Genomic DNA, 23,450 nt, shown 5'->3' on the forward strand with positions numbered 1-23,450 from the left:
TTTTCAATTGTTGTTTGATATTTGGTTTTGTCCATAAGCATTGAAGTTGGAGTTCCTTTGATAATCTACCGCCTCGACTTGTTCAGATGCAGACGTAGAAGTGCAAATATTGGTGTCATGAGGTCCTCCACAGATATTACAATAAAGTGCCAATGCCATGCAAGGCTTGGGTTTTCCTTCCATTTTTCTACCATAGCCTGTAGCTTTTTGATTTCGTGATTCATTGCTTCGATTTTGGCCTCACTTGCCACTCAATTATCAACTTCATAAATTCCTCCATGATCTCCTCTTCGTTCATACCAACAGGATGTGTTTTTAGATATTCTCTCGATTAGTTCCTCAGCCTCTTGCAAAGCTAGGGAGACAAAGGCACCGCTGGAGGATGAGTCAAGCGACATTTTTCCTTTATCCGTCAACCCTCCATAGAATGAGCTAATCATGTCCCATGGGTGCATCAGATCTTGTGGGCATTGCCTTTTAAGAACTTTAAATCTTCGCCAAGCCTCTCCCAAACTTTCAAGTCTTCCTTGTTTGAATTCTTGTATCAGCCTTTTAATCCTCATAGTTTTTGTAATGGGAAAGAACTCGTTCATGAATTCATGATGCAACTGTTGCCACGTTTTGAAATGATTGTCGTCTTGGCTTTCCAACCATCGTGCTGCCTCTCCTATAACTGAAAATGGGAATAATTTTAGTCGAACTATTTCCTCGCTAACGCCTTCTTGTCTGTACATCCCACATGCTCGTATAAATCTTGTGATGTGTGCGTTGGGATCTTCAGATGGTAATCCCGAGTATTAACTGTTCTGAACCAGTGTGAGAATAGTTGGATGCACGTGAAAGTTGACATTCTCCATTGGAGGTACATAGATCGAGTTGTGCATGTTAAAATCCGGAGTCATGTAATCTGCAATTGATCTTTGTGGTTCTTGAGGGTTTCCATAATATTCCTCTTCACGAATGTTCTCTTGATTATTTGCTCTGTTAGCTTGCGGTTCTTCAATGATTGGTTCTTCATGGTTAATCGGTACTTGTGGATTGATTGGGACTGGGGGTGGATTTGGTACTGTTGTGCCTCTTCCTTGTGGGTTTCTTGTTGCGCTTGATGAAGCCATTAGTGATCCTTGGGTATTTTTCCTTCTAGTTGCTCTATTAATTTCAGGAATGTAGGGTAGTAAACCTTGATTTCCTTTTGCTCTCGTGTGCATTCACCTAGTAAAATTATCAACGAAACGAAAATTTCCACAATTGACTAGAAGTAGTCAATTGGGTTAGTAGCAAAAACAAGAAATAAAACAAAATTAAGTGGAATGGATTAACATTTCTCAAATCTAGCATTCATGCAATCAAAGTAAACAAAAACATATGACAACCTATTGCCCTCCCCGGCAACGGCGCCATTTTTTTGAAGAAGGAGTATTGTGTAGGGGTTGATTCGTCAAAAGATATTTATGTTAAAACTGAAAGTCTGTGACTCCCCGAGTGTCGGTCTCGAAGGAGGGACGTGGAGGTGTGTCAAACATTCGGGAGTTTACTTGATTGGATCATGCATAGGACTTGAGTGTGGTGAAGGGTGGAATTGCAAGTGAGAGTGTAGTTCATTGGTTGGTTTGAGTGCAAGAGAGTAGTAAAGTAAAAGTGATTTTGGGAATATGTAAAAGGGGTAGGGATTGGATAGTGTTCATGAATATTGCATAGTGAGAGTCTAAGGTCATGGATTAGGATTGCTAGGATATTGTCTATTCAAGAGTGTGTTGTCTTAATCCTTTTCCACCATGTGTACTAAGACTTTTTTGACTTAGGAGTGCCTTCAAGCATCCAAAGTTCTAAGAGGAATTTTATCAAACACTTAAGCTACACACTATCCTACTATTCTTAAGAAGTCCATAGGAACTTTGATTGTGTAAAGCTTCAAATCCTAACTCTAATCAAAGACATGAAAGAGTCAAGAGCTCAATCTCTCATCTAGATTGGCCAAATCCAACGAGATCTCATCAAAACAACAATCAAAAGACAAGAATAGATAATCCATCAACACAAACTCATAGATCCAAGATATAGAAATAAGATCATCACAAAAGCAATATTCAATCACACAATCCAAATCCCTAGACTAAATTAGCTACTCATGATATGAAATGAAAGTAAAAGCTAATTTAATCCAAGAACAAGATAGTTAAAATTATAGAAATGAAATAGAGATCACCTAGAGAGAAGAAGATCTTCAATCCAAGCTTGTTGCCTTCTACAATGGAGAGATTGATCTAATCTAAAAACTAAGAAAAATGGAGAAAACTCTCCAAAGGAAAACTAAGGAAAGGGAAAACTAAAATTCTGGAAAATCCTCCTTTGGAAATTCATCAAAGAGGTTTAAATAGTCTCCGAAATGACAACCCTAGCTGAAATTCGCGCATCACGCCTCCACGCCTCTCACACGCGTGTGAGCGTGCGTGGGGAGCTTCTGGAAAGTTTCCACGCTTGCTCACACGCGTGTGGCCTTCCAGATTGGTCCTCCGGGGCTCCGCTTTTGCCTGGTTTGCTCTTTAAGCTCATCTTTTGGTCCTATTTGCTCCCGGGGCTCCTGTTTTACTTCTTTTAAGCTAAAAATAGCTTTTGTGCACCAGTTAGTGATTTTCAAGCATTTACGCACATAATTTACCAAATAAGGATGCTATAGACGCGATAAAACACCCTAAAATGTGCCTGAAATAAGGGTATCTCGGAGTCTTATCAAACGTCATCAGGCGACCCGACTTCACATGGAGCTCCATGCTTTTTCGAAGACAGTGCAATGGGTGCCTGAATCCTAGCGAAGTGGCTCACCTCCTCTCTATTTTTCTCATCTTTCAGGATCTCTTCGGGGTAACCGACTTCACATGGATCTCCATGCTTTTTCGAAGACGGTGCAATGGTTACCCCGTATCCAGACTAGATTGCTCACCTCTACTTTTATCTCTAGGAGTGGCCTTTGCCTTTTTCTTTTCACCATATATCAAACCCTCATGCCTTTTTCTAGGGATTAGGGATTTTTCACTCTAAGCTCACTTAGGCTCACCTTTTGCCCCATGTCCTGCTAAGATTAATTCAATTTCCGGGCTTCACAATTTTTATCTTTCTAAAACTTAAGGGGTAAACACTCCCACTTCGAGAGATCCTTGACTAAGGTCCAAACAAAATACAAGGTGAAGAACATGCAAGCACACATAAAAATTTTCAATTTTGGGTCAGTTGTGCAAATTGGTGCAAGGTGTAACTTCCAAAGCATATTTAAGACATTCGTATTTGGCACAAGGTTAGGAGCCTTCCTAGATAGTATTGGCAATAACACTGTAACACCCCAATTTTCACATCTCGGATTTATTGCAAAATCCCTAATAATACATTGCGGAAGCATCTAACCAGCAGAAAACTGGGTGTTACCGCCACGCTTAGGTATCTCTCCTATACCCAAACGCTAAGGCTAAACTTACAACATCAAATAATTTCATCAATGTTCCCACTTAATACATAAGCAAATAATTCTTCCAGGGTGTCTATTCTAGGATAGGGTAGTCTTCAACCTCGACTTCCATCCTATTCAGAGCTCATCGGCCACAGGCGCCCACGCTAGACTGCATCTAATAAAGGACACAATGAAGTGTAGTTAGCGCGACGGCTAAGTAAGGAAATCCATTGTCACTCAAAAGTAAACAAAGGTTTCGAAAATGTATTAATCATTTGAAAGCTTTACCCATAAGTTGAAAATTTACCTGCATCCAGGTTATCAACAAAAGGGTGTATAATAGAGTATATTAGTTGCATCAACATATAATGCTTTCATTTCCGGGAATTATTATCATTTAACTCAAAATAGAGGGTTCAACAACACACACACTTTACTGTTCAAAAATTCGTGACATTTTATTCTTCAATCTAGTTACGGAGTAACTAGATTTTCATAGTTAGTAAAGTTTTACTTAGTTTCCCCCTGGATAAGTGTATGGTAATCTTAGAATGTTTTCAAGAACCTCGGGCCGCGGCACTCATGCCTCCCGCAGGTCAAACATCTCAATAACTTCGGGGCCCCGGCTCACAAGCCTCCCGCGAAGTCAAACATCTCAATAACTTTGGGGCCCCGGCTCACAAGCCTCCCGCAAAGTCAAACATATCACTAACTTCCGGGCCCCGGCTCGCAAGCCTCCCAAGAAGTCAAACATCTCAATAACTTTCGGGCCACGGCTCCCGCAGGCCTCCCGTAAAGTCAAACATCTCAATAACTTCCGGGCCCCGGCTCGCAAGCCTCCCAAGAAGTCAAACATCTCAATAACTTTCGGGCCACGGTTCCCGCAGGCCTCCCGTAAAGTCAAACATCTCAATAACTTCCGGGCCCCGGCTCGCAAGCCTCCCAAGAAGTCAAACATCTCAATAACTTTTGGGCCACGGCTCCCGCAGGCCTCCCGTAAAGTCAAACATCTCAATAACTTCCGGGCCCCGGCTCGCAAGCCTCCCAAGAAGTTAACGTCTCAACAACATTATCCAGAAATTAAGGTTTTCAAAACATTCTTTCTTTCCTTGGGTTTAATTAGTATATTCACGCAATGACCCAAAACGATCATTCTCATCCAAATGTGTTTCCAAAATACCCATATTTGTCAAAGACTTTGCAACATGAAATTTCCAAGTGACAAGGTCACACTTGTTCCTTAAAAACACAATTTTCCCCAAATTGATGAACATAATTTTACAAAATAATATTTGAGCTTTCAAAAATTGACTCGGTTGCCCGTAGGCCTTCCAAACATCATAACACTCGGGAGCAAAAACATCGGGGAAAGTTCGGTCGAAAACGGAATCGCGTCGCGAAAATTCGCGGTTGTCCGCAGCGACGGACGCACGGCGGGCGCGTGCGTCCGGCCGCGTCCGCTCGTTCGGCATTGACGCCGAAATCTGGGCACCCACGGACGCGCAGCGGACGCGCGTCCGTGGTTGCGTCCGGCCTTTCGGCCGTGACTCCGAAAACTGGACGCCGATGGACGCGCGTCCAAGGCCGCGTCCATCCAAATTTTTTGGTCAAACTTGTTTCTAACCATTCCTTTTCAGAAAAATTCAGCTTGGCGCAGTCCGAAAGATTGAGCCCGTAAAAATAGTTCCCGAACTCTTTTTCACTTGAAATTTTTATGGTAGAACCCCAACTTATAGTACTTGATGTCCATAAAAAGTTTTGGTCATTTTGATCCGTGAATAAACACAGAAAATTCCATTTTTGCCCTTGGCAGTGTGCTGTCCAGAATTTTTCTCTCTGGACCAGTTTAATTCTGGACCAGTTTTGGAAAAAAAAATTCGAAAACCATACTTATACTACTCCGATCATTATGAAATTTTATATGCAGGTTCTACACTTATAGAGCTACATATAAAAAAAAAATAGAATCAAAATACCTTACCAATGTTTCCCAATAAATCTCGGAAGTTACTGCCAGAGACTATCTTGATTTTTTTTTTCCAATATTTTCACAAGTATAAGCCTATATGGACATAAATACAACATATACATGCATAAATTAACTATGAACATGCATACAAAAATTACCAAAAAATCAAGGTGTAGTCTTTTGAGCCAACTTGTAGATCCATAAATTTAACACATAATTTTCACATAAAATTCCTAGTCACATAATATACTAGCATTTGATCACCTTCAAGTGACTAAACCAACTTAAGGGATTCCTTACCTCCCAAGTAGATTTTTAAGACCGTAGAAAGATGGTGACCTTCTCCTCCAAAATTTTCACCGAAGATCCTAAACAAAATCACCATAATAACAACATTTTCATGAACCCTTAGCTTAAACTTAAGTTCTAGGAAGGATTTAACCGAACAAAACCAAAGTTTTACCTATTATGGAAGCACTTGTGTTGAAGAAAATAGCTATGGAGTTCTTGGATCCCAAGAGGAAGATGACACATTTTTTTTTCTTCTTTTTCCTTCTCCATTTTCGAAAATGAGTGTGGGAGAGATGGGGAAGACTTGGAGTGTAAACATGGCTTAACTTATCACACACTCTTCCAATTTAATTAGTTATTTATTACCATGTGGTAAATAATGGTGCCACTTGTCACAACCCCATGGTGTGCCTTGTAGAATAAGGCTCCTTTGCCAGTTAGGGAGTAAATCAGATAAAAGTTCGGAGGAATATAACTTAATTCGGGAAAGTTTTAATACCAAAATTATTCTAAAAATAATCCCGTCATTAACCACTAAAATTGGGAATTTTCCGGTATCTCGCGAAATACAGGTACGAAGGTCCGTAACAATTTCACTCTTACAGTCCGTTCAAATTTCTCTTGAACTAAGTAGGAAGTTCAGGCTTAATCGTATCGTACTTCATAATCCACTTTCTAGGAAAATTCGAACTGTATATAAAACCTTAAAAATTTTACGGTAGATCGCAGCTTATTAATAACTAGTCTCACTTATAAAAATCCTTCTGAAGTACCGAGAGATCATCTCATAAATGTCATAGCCTAAAAAAATATTTTTCGAACCATAAACTTATCGGAATAGACGAGGGGTTACAAACACGCCCTCTAGTTCCTATACCTTATCACACAATTAATCAACTATTTCAAGAAGCATAAATCATTTCCACACTTAAAAGTGAACATCGTCCTTGATGTTTCCATTAGGAACGGAGGAAAAAGGATTAGGGTCTTAAAAGATTGTGCATTAAACCATCTTTCCACACTTAAAAAGTGTGCTATGGGCTTCAAATAAGTTTTCTAAAAATATTATACCCATTATAACAAAATCATGCAACTCATCCTCTGTGAACCATGACAAATTTTGCTTATAATAATTGGAAGAAAAGTTAGAATGATATACCATACAGTGCGTTTCTACAACCTTATCTTCAGCTTCCTGCCCATCTATTCTAAGATTGTCGGCTCATTAGCTTCTTGCCTTTGGTATTAAGCAAATTAAAAGTAAATCTATGCCTCTGAACTATGTATCCTGCATCGGTTAGCTTAAACGGCTGCATAGAAATAAACTTAAAACAACTAAAAGAATCAAAATAATAACTGTAAATAAAATTTGCTTAAAATAAAGGATAACGTTGGGATTGCCTCCTAAGTGCGCCATGGTTTAACGTCTCCTGGCCAGACGTTGTGTGCTCTATCCATCAAAGCACACTGATTTTGGGACCTTACCAAGCGTCCCATGTACTTTTGCTTCAAGAAATGCCCCAAGGTGTAGGATATTCTTGAATTCCCACGCAAATAAAGGAAGAACGAGGTGTATAATCGGAAGGTTTATGGCTTCAAACACTCCCCTTGATTTCTCAAAGGTAGTGTGATCTTCCCCTATTTTGTCATACTCTCTTCTACCCCTGATATTCTTAACAATTTTATCATAAGGTCGAGACCATATCCCTTCACTGGAAGTCATATCACCATCCTCAATTCCCTCAAACAAATCAAATGTGAAGATTCCCTCATTATCCATCATCTCTTTCTCACACTCTATATTCTCATTTCCCCACTCTAATTGCCTAAAAGAATCACCCTTTTCTTTTTCAGAATATAACGACGTAATATCCCCCTCACCTATCAACTCATCTCGTCCCAAATCATAGGATTCATTTTCCAAGAATTTAAACCTATCATATTCATCTTCAAACAAACTAGAATCCCTATGATTTCCAACCAATATATCACGATTTACTATAGAGTCATCCTCCCAAAAATTAAAGCAATCATAGTCGCAAGTAATAGAAATATCAATGCGTAGGGAGTCGTCTTTACAAGGAGCATGAGTATTTTTATCAAGACTTTCACACTCATTGATAAAATTGTCAACAAAGCCTATGGAATCATTCTCCCGTTTGCCATCCCCGGCAACGGCGCCATTTTGATGTTGTGGTTTAGTGTGAGTTGTGAATGTGAAGGTGGTAAAACGAAGAGTCAAGACTCCCCGAGTGTCGTGTCTCTCAAGGATGGCGAATGGGAATCGAATTAGTGTGTTGGCATCTAAGAGGTTGAAAGAAAAGAGTTACGAGATTTGCTAAGGGTTGGATTCATTGGTAAGAAGGTAGAAAGGTTGATAGTGGTTGTGTAAAAGAAATGTAAAGACGGAGATCGGGGCCTTAGGCTTCTCTATGTGGACTATCTATGTATGGTTTCGTGAGCTAGAGATGTGGAATAGACTAGGGAGTTCATGGCACATCACCAAGTGGCGTCACACTTTGGACTCCCACATCCTCATTCGGTTGGGGCATTTCATCGAACACATTGTCTACCACTCCTCTCGGATCTCGTCCTTTCGGACTAAGAGCGGAGATGTGGGTGAGTTAGGCTCGTGAGTGGCCGCTATCGCGCACACACTCACTTCCTTTGGGTTTGCTACCTAATGTGGCCACACTTAGGCACAAAGCATCAATAAACATCATCCACACAAGATCATCATCCAACAATCAAAAAGCTCACATTTAATCTAGCAATTTATATCAAACATCCACATAGATTGACCTTGGGGCCACCAATCCCCTTTCTACTCTACTCTAACATACTAAAGAAACAAGGAAAAGATATGAAATCTCAAAGAAGCAAATATTAAATTAAGAAATGGATAGAATAGTTACAACCCTCAAGAGGGGAGTCTTTTACACTTTGTCTTTGAAATTCCAATCTTCCTCCTTGCCCTTAAAGCTAATCTAATCTAGGAGAAGAGGAATTTCCCCCAAAAGGGGAGGAAAACCCCAAGAAAACCTAATCTATGCTATTGTATGCTAAAATCTGATTTTATCTACTAATATCTACTGCCTAGGGCTTGGGATAATGATCCTTATATAGGGGGAACAAAATAGGGGCAAGATAGACAATTTCCGCGCAGCAGAATTTTAGGGTGACACAGGGCTCTCGACGCGTCGAGCCAGGGGCTCGACGTGTCGAGCCCTTAAGGATTTTCCGAGAAAATGCTATGGCACACTTTCGACGCGTCGAGCCTTGAGGCTTCGACGATTATCGCCACGCATGGTGGAGGGCGTGGGGAGCTGCTGGAATTATTCCACGCCCCTCCACGCGCGTGTGAGGCCGCGTGGGAGGCTCCTACTTCATGGTTTCTTCATTTTCTGCTCAGTTTTGGCCTTAAGTCCTCCTTTTGGCTGTAGAATAGCTTAAAAGCATCTTCCATACTCACGGTAGAAGTTTTGGTCACATCTGAGTCTAAACGCATGATATTCTTATGAAATGGGTAATAAACTATACAATTCTAGCCCGTAAATGACCCTTAAAACAAGCTATTCTTGGTGCTTATCAATAACTCCTTAAAATAAATCACATTGACAAATAATATGCATATACCCGAATGATCAATATTAAATCATCAAAATAATATAAGCATGCTCACAGATGGAAATAAATATAAATCATTCATGGAGATTAAAAAACTAAAATACATAGCATGCTTCAAAAAATCACAAATCATGTAATTCCAAAATAATTTTGCATGGCAAATAATCACACGTAAAGTATTGCATTCGAAAATTAAAACAAATAATAAACACATATTGCAATGTAAATAACGTGAATTTATTTCAAATATGCTCATGCAATACGTAAAATAAATCAATTTGAGCACAAGTATCAATTCGAAATACTGAGAATAAGATTCAGTGATACTTAACTCAATTCCATCATTCCCATCTCATGCCTTAATGTTGCAAATCTCATTTCGCACAGGGGCTTTGTGAAAATGTCAGCTAATTGATTCTCCGTAGGGATATATTCAATCTTCAAATCCTTTTTCTCAACATGATCCCTTATGAAGTGATGTCGAATGTTGATGTGCTTGGTTCTTGAATGAAGTACTGTATTGTACTAGTATTGTCACAATAAATACTAATGTTGTCACAAATTACTCCATAATCTTTTAATTGTTGCTTCATTTATAAGATTGATCGACATCCTCTATATTTTGTTTGATCGACATCCTTTCCATTTTCATCTTTGTCTATTCTCAATGATGTGCTCATTGGAAATTTTACCGATAATTTTCCATCAAGTCCAAACTTCTTGATTAAATCACCTGTATACTTGGCTTGATTGGTGAAAATGGCTTCTTTCATTTGCTTAACTTGTAAGCCTAAGAAGTAGTTCAATTCGCCCATCATACTCATCTCAAACCTATTCTACATAAGCTTTGAAAATTTCTCACACAAGGAATTATTAGTACTTCCAAGTATAATATCATCAACATATATTTGTACTAATAAAATATGTTCACTAACTTGAATTCTAAAGAGAGTTTTATCGACTAGGCCCTTGGTGAATCCACAACTAATTAGGAACATTTACAAGGTATCATACCAAGCTCTATGAGCTTGTTTTAAACCATACAATGCCTTCTTTAGTTTATAGACTTTATCACCTTCGCCTTTTACCTGAAAACCTGGTGGTTGTTCCACGTAGACTTCTTCTTCAAGTAATCCATTTAGGAAGGCACTTTTGACATCCATTTGGTAAACGGTGAAGTCCTTGTGTGTAACATAAGCTAGAAAAATTCTTATGGCTTCAAGTCTTATTACTGGTGCAAAGGTTTCATCAAAATCTATTCATTCCTCTTGCGAATATCCCTTCGCTACGAGCCTTGCTTTATTCCTAACAATCACACCATCTTCGTTTGCTTTGTTCTGAAAGACCCAACTTCATTTCCCATTTCATTTCCATTCTCATCCCTTACTTCACTTCCAATTTCATTTCTAACTTCCACTTTATGAGGGATGGGATTTTCTAGAGAATTAATTTCCAACTCATCTAATCCCTGCAAAATATCATTCTCACATGAATCAATTTGAGAATTGTTACCATTTTGCACATTTTCCACGTCCAGTGTAACATTTTTGACGCATGATTTTTCATCGAACACGACGTGTATGTATTCTTCAACCACTATCGATCTTTTATTTAGAACTCTGAATGCCTTGCTGGTAGTTGAGTATCCTAGAAAAATTCCTTCATTTGGACGCTCATCGAAAGCTTTTAGATGCAATTTATCATTAATATGAATAAAACATTTGCATCCAAAAATATGAAAATAACTTATGTTAGGTTTCCTCCATTTCCAAAGTTCATATGGCGCGTTGTTGTACTACTTGTGAATTATGCTTCTATTTTGAGTGAAGCAAGCAATGTTGATTGCTTCCGCCCAATATCTCTTAGGGAGTCCAGCTGCAGATATCATTACTCGTGTGACTTCTTTTAATGTACGATTTCTTCTTTGTTGTGGTGTCCTTGCGGCAAATAATTGTTGAGAAATTCCTTGCTCATTGCAAAAGTCTTGAATTATGTTATTCACGAACTCAGTTTGAATTTTGAAAATCTTAATGTCTTTCTCGTTCTGAAGTTGTTTCAATAATTTTGGTAGTGCTTTCTCAACTTCATTCTTTCTTTTGAGAAATATCTTCCAAGTGTACCTAGAAAAGTCATCAACAACAAAAGTATATTTCTTACCACTTACGCTTACCGGGTCAACCGGACTAAATAAAACCATGTGTAGTATGCTTAGCGGCCTTGATGTTGACTCATTTGACTTCGTCTTGAATGACAATTTTATTTGTTTCCCGCGTTAACATGCATCACACATTTGGTCCTTCTTAAAGACTATATTTGGCAATCCTTCAACAAGATTTTTCTTTGCAAATAGATTGATGGTCTTGAAATTTTGATGATTGAGCTTCCTATGTCATTCCCAATTTGTGGCATTTGAATTATTGGCAATTAAGCATACTGAGTCTTTTCTTGAGCTCCAATCAACCACGTACATACTTTTCTTCCTTGCTCTAGTGAGTACAACTTCATTTGTAAGCTCATTTTTAATTGACATTTATTTTTGGAAAATTCCACAAGATAACCTTTGTCACAAAATTAGCTTGTACTCGATAGATTGAATTTCAATACTTCCACGTATGAGACTTCTTCGATCCTTAAACCATTTTTGACAATTGTTCCAACTCATTTGGTGATTCCATAATTTTGCTTTCCGCCAAAAATAACTTTAGGTCCATCGACTTCTCTAAATTGTGCTAGATTTGATTTATTTCTAGTCATGTGACGTGAACATCCACTGTCGATGTACCAAATATCTTATAAGAAAGATTAATTTCTTTTAGGTACCCATATTTGCTTGGGTCTTTCACTGTTAGTAATTTTCGGTAACCAAACCCACCTAGATCCCATTAATCCAAGAGTATGTGGTTTGTAACCATTTGAGACATGATAATCATAATTAATTCTACTAAAGACTGTAGGTACACGTTTCTTTGGTACCAGGGAAGCAGGTAATTGTTTAATTCTATGAAAAGAATTAAACCTTAATTTATTCCATGGTTTGTAGTCATACAACCAATCTTGCTCAGTGGGATATAATATCCCAGCTCCATTTCGAGAAGATCTCCCCACTTTTCTAGAAAATTTTTGTGCACTTGACTCATTGGAAAATCTTTTGTGTTAATGAATTTTTGTTGATGTGTCGTGATATTATTTGATTTCAGCCTTACAACATTCATTTTTGCATTTGCTTGATAACCAAGTCCCGGTCTCATCGTGCTATTGATAAGCCTCCGAGATACCCTTAAATCAAGTGCATATTAGGGTGTTTTGTCACGTTTATAGCATCCTTACATAATGAATTATGCTCATAAATGCTTTAAATTCACTAACCAACACACAAAAGCTACTTTTAGCCTAAAGGAGGTGAAACAGGAGTCTCGGGAGCCAATAGGAGCAAAAGTTGAGCTTAAAGAACGAACTAGGCAAGATCGGAGCCCCGGAGGACCCAAGAGGATGGCCACACGCATGTGAGCATGCGTGGAAATAATCCAGTAGCCTCCCACGCACACTCACATGCGTGTGAGCTGGCGTGGAGACTGCATTGCGCGGAAATGTTGCTAGGGTTGTTTTTCGGAGACTATTTAAACCCATTTGATAGATTTTCAGAAAAGAGGTTCCCAGAAATTTAGTTTTCCCTTTCCCTAGTTTTTCCTTTGGAGAACTTTCTCCATTTTCTTAGATTTTCATTTCTTAGTTTCCATAAATCTCCATTGTAGCAAGACAACAAGCTTGGATTGAAGGATTACTTCACTCTAGGTGATCTCTATTACATTTCTATATTATTTTGTTATCTTGTTCTTGGATTAAATTAGCTTTTGTCTTGAATTTCATATCATGAGTGGCTAGTTTAATCTAGGGATTTGGATTGTGTGATTGCATGTTACTAGTGTGATGATCTTATCTCTATTTTGGATCTAAATGCTTAGATTGTTGGATTATCTATTCTTGTCTATTGATTGTTGTTTTGATGAGATCTTGTTTGGATTTGGCCAATCTAGATGAGAGATTGAGCTCTTGACTCTTTCATGTCTTTGATTAGAGTTAGGATTTGAAGCTTTGAAACAATCATAGTTCCTATGGACTTCTTAAGGATAGTAGGATAGTGTGTAGCTTAAGTGTTTGATAAATTTCCTCTTAAAGCTTTGGATGCTTGAAGGCACTCCTAAGTTAAAGAAGCCTTAGTACACAAAGGTGGAAAAGGACTAAGACAACACACTCTTGAATAGCCAACATCCTTGTATTGTTTATCCATTACCTTAGTCACACCACAATGCAACATACATGAACACTATCCAATCCCTACCCCTTTTACATATTTTCAAACTCTTTTACTTTATTACTTTCTTGCACTCAAACCAAACCTTACGAACTCCTTTCACTCACGATCCACCATTCACCACACTCGAATCCCTTGCATGACTCAATCAAGTAAACACCCGAACACTTGACACACCTCCACGTCCCTCCTTCGAGACCGACACTCGGGGAGTCACTGACTTTCCATTTTAACACAAATATCTTTTGACACCTCAACCCTAAGCAAAACTAACAATGTCAGCTATCTTGACTTTTGATAAATTTTACTACTGGAACTTTATTAATTTCTCAAGTTCTAAGGGGTTCTAAAACATGTGGAGTCATAGCCCAAACCGGTCTTGTCTCCCGAGGGTTTTTGCATGCTTACCATCTTATCCGTGATTTTGGATGAATTTGTAAACGTAGCAATGGTAGCGCTTAGATTATGTTCTCTAACCTCTCTTGCTTTGCAGTTTTCTTGGAGTCGAATATTTTCTCCCTTCAAGTTACTCACTTCAAGTAAAGCATTTTGCAATTTTTATTCATTTCTTCTTTTTCAAGAATAAGAATATCATTGCGCTTCTTGAGTTGAGATTGAGTGGTCATACACTCTTGGTAATCTCGCATGAGATTAACAATTGACTCTTTAGAGAAAGAAAAACTAACGGAATCAAATGAATTAGATGTTACATTTTCATCTTCAGCTCCAAGTTCCATGAGACAATCTTCATTTGAACTTAGCTCCATTGATTTGCTTACTAGACATACTAGTGCGGTGTCATTCTCTAAGCTTAAGCTTTCATCACGTGATGAAGATTCATCCGATTCTTCATCTTCGTTAGGTTCGTTCCTTACGAGAGCCTTTCTTTTGTCACGTTTGAATCTTCATTCCTTTCTTTTCGATTTATTTTGAAAAGACTCAAGGACTTTGTTGCCTTGATTTTTGCTCACTATTGGGTACGGACAATTGATCTTGCAATGTCCAAGTTTGTTGTAATTGTAGCATAAATCTTTGTTTTCTTCTTCATTTTCTTCTCTTGAACTTTCTAACAAAAAGGGAAAATTGTTCGTTAGTCATAAAATCAATATTTTCTATTGACCTGGAAGTTGATGGTTCGGCCATCAAAGCAGAGTTTCGAACTTCATGGTCTTCTTCGACTTTACCCTTCATCTTAAATTCATATGCTTTGAGATGACTAAATAATTTGTCAGTTGATAGCATCCTCAAATTTCGATGATCACGCATGGCAGTAACCTTCATGTCCCATGCAGATGGTAGTCCACGTAACACTTTGAGATTAATTTCCTTTTGACTAATGACCTTGCCTAGATCATCAATTTCACCAAGAATTTTAATAATTCTTGCTTCCATATCCTAAATACTTTCATTTGAAAGCATTTTGAAATCTTCGAATTTCTTCATGGCGATTGTACGGTTATTATCTTTCTCTTATTCATCGCCTTCTCTGATCTTGATGAGAGTTTCCCAAATTTCCTTCGCGATTGCGCATTTTCAAATTTTTGGGAAGATTATATCATCTACGGCTTTGAATAGAATATCCTTAGCAATATTGTCAAGATTATTCTGTATTCTATCTCCAAACGTCCACTCTGGTTTTGGCTTTTGTACGTACTGAGGAGCGTTCGGTGATAAGACCAATACTATATTAGCCTTCAATATTTCAATCGGTCATATGGAAATTACTTTCCACATTTCATCATGTAATGTAGATAAATGTACATGCATGCGAGCTTTCCAGTCATCAAATTTATCAAGTGAAAATAATAAATTTTTTGCTAAATCTTTCTTCATCTTCACGTGAGATACGAAAGAGAATAATCCAATTACACACACCTATGAATTGGATCTGCTTAGCAGTCAAGAACAAGTTGACTCAATTAGACAACGTGCTTTGATACCAATTGTTAGTTCCAAAAGAGATAAGGAAAAATCTAGAGAGGGGGGTGGGGTGAATAGACTTTTCTCTCAATTTCAATCGCTAAGCCAAATATAAAATCAAACCAAAACACTTAAGAGATTGTTAGTGTCTTGTACGCAACAAAATAATAAATAATTTTATAGTGTGTGTTTTACGTGTGAATCGTGCATGCAAAAATAAATAAAGTAAAGCAATAATGGACACAAGAAATTTATAGTGGTTCAGAGGTGTATGTAATCCTCCTACTCCACTTTCTCCTATCTCCATGAGGAATTTGTTAGACATGTATGCCCTAGGAGCCAACATTTATTGTTTTGGGCATTAATTTCTTATTAAATAAATATAATAAATAATTATTTTATTTATTAAGGCTTAGTTAATATTTGATATTATTCCATACAATCTTCTTAATTCTTCATTCTTAAGTGTTAAGAATATGAGTGACGAAGAATTAATAAATGAAGTATTGTAAAAATGTTCCTAGTCATAGGAATTCTAATTGGGCATTAGAATTCCGATAAGACTAGCACATTGTCCTTCTTATGGTGAGTCTCATGCCATTCTGTATGAGATACAGAGAGTTGACATGTGGATGATTGTTAGAGAACAAGTCATTGAACATTAACTGACTACAACGTACTGCATGGTGTTTACCTACGTGTCATCGGTATGTTGTATGTTACAAGTATGCAATAATCCTTTGACTTGAGACGACATGGTTGTCTCGTACATATGGTGGACTAGTTTTTGCCAGTATGCGTCTTTTGTTCCTTATGGGACTATAAGTGTACTTGGTGGCCTAGTTCAGTATTGTACGAAGACATGTGTGCGTTCAATAGAGGATCCACCGCCTTGAGGTAACAAGGATGTTCCAGTCTATTCAATAATCATACAACGAGAATCTCTGGCCAGAGTATGATGAAGTTGGACTTCAGGTTGAGAATATTGAATAGACATATTCACCGGGTTTATGGGTTTGACCAAGTTTGACCATGACCTTTATCTGGTTCGGAACAAGTATTGTGTGGAAGGAATGTTGCATGATATTTGTAACGGAAAGGTTCATTAAAATATATTCATTGTCAACTAGGCAGTCATGACATACTGCTAGGTGTTACTCATGACTTACGAGTTATTTAATAATGAGTTATTAAATATTACTCGTTGCTAGTTTGACTATGAACGTAGAAAGTCACACCTTAATGTTTCGTGGTAATGCTGAGAACTTTAAAAGAAATCGATAAAGAGTTATCGATATTGAATTAATACGTTAATAATTGATTAATGGATTAATTTAATATTGGGTAGTTTTGGGCTTTTAAAGGCTGGGCCCAAACCAGGCTATATATATAGCCTTGCCCTCTTTCTTAAGTGGGAGAGAAGATATACAGAGATTGTCAGGAAAATAGTTTTCACGTAGAAATCTCTGGAGTTCTCGCGTGCCCGACCGGTGGACGGACTAGATGCCGGACGATTGGACGGTTTTGATTCTGCCAAAGCACGCTTCAAGGGTAAACCTTTTTAACTCCCTCGTTTACATAGAATCATAGAAAATGCGATTTGATGCTTCCGCTGCGTCTGTATGATTTTTCTAACAGTGGCATCAAGAGTTAGACTTTTTCTAATGATTTTATGTTTAGATTAATATGTGGCTTTTGATTTTTGATCTAAAAATATTGGGTTAATTTAATCATATAATAATTTGATTAATATATGAAAATGTTTTTATAAAATATATTTGATATATATGAAATTAAAACATAAAGAAAAAACAAAAAAAAAGGTTTTGCGTAAAAAGTGTTTTACGTATTTGAGAACTCAGTTTTGCGTAACTTGCGTCTTTCCGGTCATCTTCTCCGCTTCTTCTTGCGTTTTCTGGTCTCCTTGCCCGATTCTCTGATTAGCGTCGTTGCTCAGGGGGTGAGGCTAACGTAGGTTGGCTGTTCACTTTCCGTCGACGATGTCACTCCGGAGAAGCTGATGAAGAGTTCATCGCCGGAAGTCCGAGGAAGATGAGGAGCCACTGGATGGCGTTTGATGAACCAGCGGCTTAGGAGTTGGAGAAGGCGATGAAGAGTTCATTGCCGGTAACTCCAGCACGGCTATGGGCTGTTTCCGGCATGAGATGCGGTGGTCCGTACTCAGTGTTTTTGGAGGAAGATGCGACGTCCATGTCGCTGGATGTTCGCGCCGGCGGTGCAGGGATATGCCTAGTCATCCTCTACTGCTCTTCATCGCCGAAAGTTCCATGCAGCAGACGGTGCATCGGCGATCTGGCGGGAGGCAGGAGACGCGGCGATGGTCGCTGGCGTTCTTTTGTTAATAGTCGGAGTAGGAGAATGGTGGAAGACTGGAAATCGCAGATATGGCAAGAAATTAAAAAATTAATAAAATTACCAATTAAATTAATTGTTAATTTTGGTAGTTTTATATTTTGAAAATCCAATTGATATGATAATTGGAATTATATTATCAAATAAAATATTAGATATTTTATGTGGTATTAATTGTTATTATATTTGAAATTGATAATTGGAAATTAAGTACTACTAATTAAATATGAGATATTTTTGGTGGTATTAATTATTATTATCATAATATATGATTATTTTCTATATTTGAAAAATTAATATTTTTGGAAGGTTAGAAGATAATATATTGTTATTACCATTTGAAATATGATTTTTATGGTATTAATAATTATATTATTATAATCTTGAAATATTTATTTTTCTCCTTAAATAGTAATTCTTTATGTGATAATTGAATGCTATTTAGGTATGTTTCCATGATTATAATATTTTAGATTAAAGTGTTTAATTTAAAATAATATTATAATGGTAATTAATTGATTACATACAAATTAAATTTTGGTATGAAACTAATTAGTTAATGGAAAGTTTTGATTTGTTATATGGAAATTGGTTTCCATATAGTGTTTTTAGATTGACCCAAGTTTTTATGGTATAATTGGATTATATCTTTTAAAGCCACAAATTAATGCATTATTTATTTTATGCTATGTATGGATTGCTTAGCATGTCGGTTTGGTCATGGACTTAGGACCCTTTGAATGAATGCGATTTATTTTGGGTTTTGCACCGTTTTTGATGATTAATTAAAATTGGGGACTGCGTGCCTCTTATCTATTATTGTAATGTAAATCCCTTCCCCGAAACATGTACCCCTTTTCTGGTAGATAGAAAATGTATGAATCTCGAAGTCTTCAAGAGTTGAAGACTAGAAGACTTCAAGAGTTGAAAACCCGAAGAATATGTATGATGGAAGCTTACATGTAATAGATAGGATTTAATTTTTCACTATTCACTGTGCACGGTCAAAATTAGCTGGCTCAATTTTGACTATTTAGAAGTCCATGACCGATATCGAGTTTACGTTTCATGCACTTTATATATGTGATATATGTGAAAATGTTGCATGAGTAAAGTGAAACATAATAATTCTTAAAATCTTCCCTTTATTAAATATTAAGTTGTAAGCGGTTAGGCCTCAAGAGTTGAGATTACCTAATCGTGGCTCTCCATCATCGTAAGAAATCAAATATTTTTCTTAGCACGGTGTCGGCTATGCCAACATAGGGGCAACGTGTTAATTTTAAAATATTTTGATTTTCTTATTTCAAACATGTGATGTGGTAGCACTTAGAAACTTTACTTTTCAAGAAACCACTAAAGGTGAGAAAAGTCAAGGTTCAACTCTACTTGTTACCAGGATGGTGGGTTTGACTTAACTGAGTCCATTGGGCTAAGATGCCCCTTTAAGGTGAGGTTCAATGGGCCATGGAGCCCAAGTATAATAAAATCGAATCATGCATGAGATGTATTGGCAAGAGTTGGCCACATACAAATTTTTAAAATTCCAAGATGCCCCTTAAGGTGAGGAATGAGATAAATTTATAAGACCTCGATTACCCATTAGAAATCTTCCAACGGGATTTCCGTTTCTTGCTTGGGACGTGCAGGATTCGAAAAATTTAGTGGGAGGTACTATTTGATTATATAATCGAAAATCAAATAGTTTAATAAAGAATCGTGTCTAATAATTAATGTAATTTTCTACAGTTATTTTGAAATGGCTTTAAATCCTTTGTCCAAAATACTCGAAGAAAACAAACTTACTGGACCAAATTTCACTGATTGGCTCCGAAATTTGAGAATCGTTCTCAATTTGGAAAAGATCGGTTATGTTTTGGACCAAGATCCTCCATTAATTGGTATCATACCAGATGATGCTGATGTTGATCAGCTTGCTGTTCATAATGCTGAGGTTGCAGCATTTGATAAGTGGAAGGACGATGATCTGAGGGCTAAGAGTTATATCCTTGCCTCTATGACCAATGAGTTACAACATCAGCATGAAAAGATGCCTGACGCAAAATCTATGGTCAATCACCTACAAGAGTTGTACGGTGAGCACAGTAGGATTGCACGTTATGAGGTTACTAAGGCCTTATTTCGAGCAAAACTACAAGAAGGAGAAAATGTAGGAGATCATGTCTTAAATATGATTGGCTTATTGGAGAGATTGGAAGAATTAAATATCTTCCTTGACTCTGAGCTTGAAGTAGACTTAATTCTATAGTCTCTTCCAGATTCTTTTGGGCCTTTCATAATGAATTTCCACATGAATAAGCTTCATTGTTCCAAATCTGATCTGCACAATATGTTGTGCACTGCTCATGCTACAATGAAGGGTATGAACACTGGTACTATTCTTTTGGCCTCTTCCAAGTCAAAGAAGAAGAGAAAGAACAAGAAGGTTTCTGAAGTGAAACCAACTGGAGGAGTGACCAAAACTAAAGGGAAGGTTGCAAGTAAAGAAAGTGTTTCCGTTGCAACAAAGAAGGGCATTGGAAAAGAAATTGCACAGAATACCTAAAGTCTTTGAAGGTCAAGGACAATGACAAACCTTCAGAAGGTATGCTCATTAAAGAGACTAATTTTTAATTGGTCTAAATAACTACTTCTTTGGTAATATACTCAAAAGCAACTTCACATGGTTGTGTATCGTTGCAGGATCTGAAAAGAAGTAGAGAGTTGACTGAAGATGAGATTGCTCTAAGGATGGAAAATGAAGCAAGAATTGCTGCATTAGTTGTTGGAGATTTATCTATTCAGTTTTCATTTAATCATGTTTTTAAAATACTATTTATGTAATTCTAGTATTTAAAACATTATTTCCATTCCAGTTAAGAATAATTATGAATTTTTCTTTTCGTAATAATGTTTATTGCATTTATTTTAATAATAAATGTGATGGCACTAGAACATTATTAAATGGTATTTATCGCTTAAATATGATTAATGATAGTATAAATGAGCATTTAATACATATTAATATATCCATGTGATCCATTTGATGAAATGGATTTTAGAGCATGGAGTTTCATCTAAGTCTGTTCGTAAGACACCATATGAGATATGGGACACCCCATCTTAAGTATGTGACAACAACTTGCGTGCATAGGGTGAAATGTCAAAAGATATTTGTATGATAAAACGGAAAGTCTGTGACTCCCCGAGTGTCGGTCTCGAAGGAGGGACGTGGAGGTACGTCAAACATTCGGGAGTTTACTTAATTGGATCATGCATAGGACTTGAGTGTGGTGAAGGGTGGAATTGCAAGTGAGAGTGTAGTTCATTGGTTGGTTTGAGTGCAAAAGAGTAGTAAAGTAAAAGTGATTTTGGGAATATGTAAAAGGGGTAGGGATTGGATAGTGTTCATGAATATTGCATAGTGAGAGTGCAAGGTCATGGATTAGGATTGCTAGGAAATTGGCTATTCAAGAGTGTGTTGTCTTATTCCTTTTCCACCTTGTGTACTAAGGCTTCTTTGACTTAGGAGTGCCTTCAAGCATCCAAAGTTCTAAGAGGAATTTTATCAAACACTTAAGCTACACACTATCCTACTATTCTTAAGAAGTTCATAGGAACTTTGATTATGTAAAGCTTTAAATCCTAACTCTAATCAAAGACATGAAAGAGTCAAGAGCTCAATCTCTCATCTAGATTGGCCAAATCCAAACAAGATCTCATCAAAACAACAATCAAAAGACAAGAATAGATAATCCATCAACACAAACTCATAGATCCAAGATATAGAAATAAGATCATCACAAAAGCAATATTCAATCACACAATCCAAATCCCTAGACTAAATTAGCTACTCATGATATGAAATGCAAGCAAGAGCTAATTTAATCCAAGAATAAGATTACTAAAATTATAGAAATGAAATAGAGATCACCTAGAGAGAAGAAGATCTTCAATCCAAGCTTGTTGTCTTCTACAATGGAGATTGATCTAATCTAGAAACTAGGAAAAAATGGAGAAAGTTCTCCAAAGGAAAAACTAAGAAAAGGGAAAACTTAAATTCTGGAATCCTCCCTGGAAATTCATCAAAGGGGTTTAAATAGTCTCCGAAATGACAACCCTAGCTGAAATTCGCGCATCACGCCTCCACACCTCTTACACGCGTGTGAGCGTGCGTGGAGAGCTTCTGGAAAGTTTCCACGCTTGCTCACACGCGTGTGCCCTTCCAGTTTGGTCCTCCGGGGCTCCGCTTTTGCCTGGTTTGCTCTTTAAGCTCATCTTTTGGTCCTATTTGCTCTCGGGGCTCCTGTTTTACTTCTTTTAAGCTAAAAATAGCTTTTGTGCATCAGTTAGTGATTTTCAAACATTTACGCACATAATTTACCAAATAAGGATGCTATAGACGCGATAAAACACCCTAAAATGTGCCTGAAATAAGGGTATCTCGGAGTCTTATCAGTATGCTAAGATTTGGGGTTACACGGCTTATATCAAAAGCCTAAAATAGACAAATTCGAAACAAGATCTGAAAAAGGTAGAAAGATATAACTTGACAAAGAGTTTGTTAATAAATCTTCCTAACCTAATCAGATTTAAGAATCTGTGCAATATGAACAAAAGGTTATGCCTCCTCTTTGGAGAAGTGTTAGACATATTTGTTTATTAGACATATTATAATTGTCTTCATGACATAGAAAGTGTCTTTGCAATTGGAGATGATGTGTCTAGTGGCAATCCTATCATTTACAAAGAGGCGATATCAGATATCGATTTTAGAATGTGGAACATCTGTTTTGATAAGGTAGTCAAATTGTTTAACTATATGTGAAAACATTGATGAAACATGTGTATAAAATGGTCAGTGGGAGTACTATCACATTTCTTGTATTAAATGTAGATGACATATTAATAACAAGAAATGACGTAACGATGATGACTCCGATAAAAGTTTGATTATCTAAAATTTTCTATATGATAGATGTGAGATAAGCAGCCTATATGCTTGGGATTCGAGTCTATAGAGATAGATCGAAAAGATAAATAGGATTATCTCAAAGTATGTACATAAAATATTGAATTTGTTCAATATGTTAGATTCTAAGAAAGGTTTTATTACCTTTCAAGCATGAAATCTATATCTCTAAAGTTTGTGTCCTGACACAACTGAAGAGAGGGATCACATGAGTAAAATACCATAGGCTTCAGCTATTGGGTATCTTATATATGTGATATTATGTACAAGTTTTGATGTTTCTCATGTAGTGAGTGTCACTTGTAAACATCAATCATATCTAAGTGAATAACACTGGACATAAGTTAAGTAACTAAGAGTTTAGTCTTAACTAATGGAAAACGAGTATTAAAGAGTAAAGGATACACAAATTTGATTTTCTATCGGATCAAATGATAGAAAGTCTACTTTTTGTAATAGTGGTGCAATTAGTTGGAAGAGTTCCAAACAGGAAATGATTGCATATTCAACCACTGAAGCCGAGTTTGTTGCTGCTATCATCCCC

Source organism: Ipomoea triloba, chromosome 12, assembly GCF_003576645.1.
Source record: "Ipomoea triloba cultivar NCNSP0323 chromosome 12, ASM357664v1".
NCBI lineage: Eukaryota > Viridiplantae > Streptophyta > Magnoliopsida > Solanales > Convolvulaceae > Ipomoea > Ipomoea triloba.